The sequence below is a fragment of the Engraulis encrasicolus genome, chromosome 2, assembly GCF_034702125.1.
Source record: "Engraulis encrasicolus isolate BLACKSEA-1 chromosome 2, IST_EnEncr_1.0, whole genome shotgun sequence".
Classification (NCBI taxonomy): domain Eukaryota; kingdom Metazoa; phylum Chordata; class Actinopteri; order Clupeiformes; family Engraulidae; genus Engraulis; species Engraulis encrasicolus.
In genome coordinates this window covers 31258517-31263516 of record NC_085858.1, presented here as the reverse complement: position 1 = coordinate 31263516, position 5000 = coordinate 31258517, and the positions used below count along the sequence as shown (strand labels likewise).

The 5000-nt window shown below is 42.3% G+C and overlaps 1 pseudogene; it reads right to left on the bottom strand.

Annotated features, from left to right (window-relative positions):
* Positions 1-1018: 1018 nt before the first annotated feature.
* On the bottom strand, positions 1019-1601 carry LOC134464164 (claudin-like protein ZF-A89; annotated as a pseudogene).
* Between the last annotated feature and the right edge of the window lie 3399 nt (positions 1602-5000).

Sequence of the window (5000 nt, the reverse complement as noted above, 5' to 3'; positions counted from 1 at the left end):
TAATGGTGTATTTTCTAATACTATACATACTTGCAGTTAAAAAAACCCAAATTGATTAAATATACTTTTAATACACTAAACTATAAGAATGTTTTCTAATACCATACTTAAGGAGAGTACCTACAAAATACTAGGCCTACTTAAAATGTACTACTTCAAAATTGAATATGTTTCTAATACACTTAAGTACACTTCTTTTTGACCTGGGTTAGCCTCACTCAATGGCATGCACACAGACCGGTAGATATGAGGTGGTGCTACAGTGCTTGCCTTTTTGGACCAAAAAAAATGCCATTTTGAAAGTTTGTGTTTTTCTTGTTTGTTTGTTTGTCTGTTTGTTTGGTTATTTTTGACATTGTTGAAACTTGACAGATTTGTTGCAGTGCTGGCAGCAGCGTAGTGGGCAGCCCACACCTCCATAACCACACTTTTATAATGTAAATTGTGTATTAATCAAATCTAGTGCAGAAGGGGTAGCCAACGTTCTGTCAGCAATCAACACGTGTTGATTGCGCAACAACCATTAAAGAACCAGCAAGTTCCTCAAACCTTTGTGGTCTAAGGAGGGCCAAAGCACTCAGAACTAAGTATTTTGGGGGACTGTGCAAAAGTATTCACGTAGGCCACGTAGGCTTAAACTTTTCATTTTGAAGTAATAATGCTGTTAATGTGGTAAAAAAAAAGCATTGACCTCGATAGGGCTAATGAAATGTGCACAGCATTTTAAGAAGACAAAGAGGTTTGTTGGTTCTAAACAATAATAGCAATGAGCTCTCATAGCTAAAACCACAAATTTCTCTTACTAGACTTGGAGCAATGCCCTATCACCCTTATAGGCTATTATTAAATATGTACTACGTGTATGATGATATATTAAACATTTATGACAATGATAATATAGTCATGTTACATGTTATGTTATGTTATGTTATGTTATGTTATGTTATGTTATGTTATGTTATGTTATGTTATGTTATGTTATGTTATGTTACGAAAATGTCTGTGCACGCCATTGGCCTCACTGTATAGAAGTAGATCCTGAGGCGGAATACGAGGCTGAGTAGCCACGGTTATCACTCTTGGAGCACTGGCAGCAGAGCAGGACTCCTCCCATCAACAGCAAGCCGACGGCTCCCCAACCAATAAACAGTGATGCACCCAGCTCCTTCCTCATCACATGTGGGATGAAGACGTTGTTGTACTCTTTAATCACGGTGTGAGAAGACCAGGGGGCCGGGATCAAGCAGAGAACGCCACTGACCAGGAATAAGATGCCGGCGGCCAAGACTGCCCTGGCCTTGGCTGCTCCTCCCAGCCAGTTAGTGCATTTCCCTCCGGCGAGGGACATCAGAATACCCAGGAAGGTTAGCAGGATGGAGGTGACCACCAGTCTTGAGGTCTTGAGGGAGTGGCAGCATGGAATCGAAGACTTTGCACTTCATCTGTCCAGCGCTGCTCTGTGTCGCGCAGTACATCCACAGGCCTTCCCAGATGATGACGTTGGAGGAAGTCACCTTCCACATGGGCAGAGCGCAGATGACGATGGTTCCCAGCCAGCCGATGATTGAGAGAGCAATGTCGAGGATCTGGAGACCGCCCATCTTGAAAGTCAGCTGCTCAGTGGTGGAGTTGTCTGTGTTACCGAGACAAGAGAGCAAATGCTGATGTTTTGAAGCCCCTTAGTTAACTTTTATAGTCCACTACTATGGGGGACCAGAAGTGCCACTTAAAACAGAAAACAGAAAAAAAATACAGTTTAATTTTCAGTCCTATTAGTGCGATTATACTGCCAAAATTACAATTCAAATGAAATAGTTCCATTAAGTTTTTAATTTTCATGACACACACATTGAATTTGTGACAAAAAAATATTGAATTTATGGACATAATTTTATCGGTTAGGCTACTTAATTAAATCGATAGCCTTCATAGCTCATTGTAGGCTACATTTTCACACCTAGGATATACAGTAGGCTACCTTAGGTAAAAATAGCCCAAAGCAGTGGTATGTAATGCGAGCGACAGCCATATGATTATTGTAAGATGCTTTATGTCTTGCGTTATTATTTTGCCACCATTTGCTCATTAGCAATCTAGCAGGTTAAATATTTACGTGTAAACGAACGTGAAGAATAGCCTACAACAAAGCAACAAAGTTGAGCGGGCCCATTCTTTCACTCATGAGTTTGAAGCGCTGACGCACAAGTTTGGAGAGCTGATGTGCACGAACGCTTTAAAAAACTACCACTGTTTATGTCAGGCTATGCACCCTTAATACACATTTCACTTTGGTGTATTTAGGGCATTAGTGGTAGGATGCCTCCAGGTAGACTGTATCTACAGGCCAGAGATGACCTGAGAAAATGAAGGTTGCTGATCATCAGAGCGGTCAAAAACCTCTCTAAATTAATGACCGTCAATTAAACCTCCCCGTCAACGTTCCTGTTGTGCAGCTGTCCTTCACTGCTTGCGTGTATTTTATAAAATGTGAAAAGATGTCTGAACAAATAACATCACCTGCAACCTTGGTTGAGCAAGGGGGAAAATGTTAGGTTTGTGCGTGATGCTCATGAACCACAAATACACACTTCTGTTATTAGGGCACTATGCAAATACAATCAAGGCATAAATAATCACATGAAATCTCAACTCATTGCAAAGGTTAAATCGGTTTGTACGTGAAATTGCAGCATAAATCCATCTTCTACACCTCACAAAGGGCGCCCTACTCAATATGGTGGTGGCGCGCGTGCATGTGCCCTTGCGCTTGGGATATATACGAAACCATCTCACGAGGTTGTGAGCATCACAAAGCATTCTTCGCACATTCATCACAGAGCAGCCACGTCCTTGCAGTGTAGCAACGTTTCGGAATAGTGTAGCAACAATGCTGGCAAAGTTGGAATGTGCCCAGAGAAACCGTGCAAGGAAAACTGAACCACAGCCTACAGTATTCTTCCAAGATTACTTCCAGGTCACACAAATTCAGGGTCCTAAATCAACCAAAGACGCAATTCGAAGGGCCTTTTTTCTTTTTCCTATTACTTTTTCTTTTTTTCTATGATTCAGTGTTTCATTTTCAGCATGTAACAGATATCAAAATATGGCGCTGGATTTCATTTCACAAGTGATTTTGAAGCGTAAAACATCACAAATGAGTCCTTTTTCATTTCTCGTGCGACTTCCAAAATAGAATAATGAATGAACGAAAAACACAGACCTGATCGGTTGAATTTTTCTTTTTCTTTTTGCAGGTCTGTGGCACTCCTGGTCTTCCATACAGCGACATTAAGGTATGTGTTGGGTCTGTATCTGATTTTGTGTGTGTGTGTGTGTGTGTGTGTGTGTGTGTGTGTGTGTGTGTGTGTGTGTGTGTGTGTGTGTGTGTGTGTGTGTGTGTGTGTGCGTGCGCGTGTGTGTGTGTGTGTGTGTATGTGCGTGTGTGTCTGTGTGTCTGTGTGTCTGTGTGTTTGTCTTGCACACATGGCCGTAACTACCATTGAGGACATAGAGGTAATGTCCTCTGTATTAATGTAAAATCATGTAATGTGAAATGCATCTATGAAGAAAATCGACATATGATCAACAATGACAAATTCAGTCTGTATACGACACCCTCATTTATCGTCAAGGCATTGATTAATGAAAACAAACTGAACAGTTTGACTGAAGTGTTTGAAGCATTCTAAATGTACAGTATGCAGTACCGCACGTAGTATTTGACACCGGTATTTGAAAATGTCTGGTTACGGCCCTGGTCTTGCACACAAAAAAGAAGTCAGCGCCACAGCTTTCACCACTCTACTCCAGCTGTTGGATAACCACCAAGGATTAGACACGCACACACACACACACACACACACACACACACACACACACACACACACACACACACACACACACACACACACACACACACACACACACACACACACACATTCTCCCTCTCTCTCTTCCCTCTCTTATTTTCCCTCTCTCTCCTCTTGTTCACCTCTTTTTCAGCTCTCTTACCCTTTTCTTCCTTCTTCTTTCTTTCTTTTTCTCTCTGTCTGTTTGTCTCTCTCTCTCTCTCTCTCACTCTCTCCCCCTTTTCATTTCTCCTGCTCGATTCTACCTCTTTCTCTCTCTCTCATTCTCATTCCTATCTATCATTCCCTCCCTTTCATTCTTTTCTATCTGACGTTTCTTCTTCTTCTCTTTCTCTCTCTCTCTCTCTCTCTCTCTCTCTCTCTCTCTCTGTAGCATGTACAAAAGCGACCCCACACCCCAAACAGTGGAGGGGAGGAGCTGGTTGTAGCGAGCCGAGCCCTCTCCCCTCTGGTCCAGAGCAAGCTGAGCATTCCTGTTAATACTGGCGGGGAGGACACCTCCTCCCACGTAAGCCCTTGTTATGTGCTTTGGCTGTGGGATTGACTCGATTTGTTTGGTGTTGCTTGCTGCTGTTGTCCCCACACCTCCACGCTCCGCACTGACCCTCTCCTCCTTTTCACACTCTCTCTCCTTTCTTCCATCTCTCTAACCTGCACCCTCTCACTTTCCATGGCTTCATCCCTTTCTCTCTCTCCCTCTTGTCTGTGCTCTCTGCCTTGGTGTCACTTAATCCACTTCCCTTTTGATAAGTTTAGAAGTTTTGCAGGGTCCACACACCTTGACAGTCTTTGTTTGCAGGGCTAGCTTTTCAAAGTTGCACTGTTTTCAGTATGTAGAGGAAGAATACAAGTTTGCTTTCAACGGCTTTACCACTTCATTTTTTGGCATACTGACGTTTCAGCTGTCAGAGGTGTCAATGATAAAAGTGAAAGTAAATTTGTGGTGTAATTATAGCACATGATATTACACAGCTGTTACTCCATTTACTCCATTGTAACTAATGAGATAGATAGACTGTAACTTGTCACTGAGAAACACTAAAAAACCCAAGAATATAGTACAAACTTGATCCAACCAGCGCAGAGTCAGGTATAGGACCCAGGTCTATTGGTTACTCAGATAAGTTACCT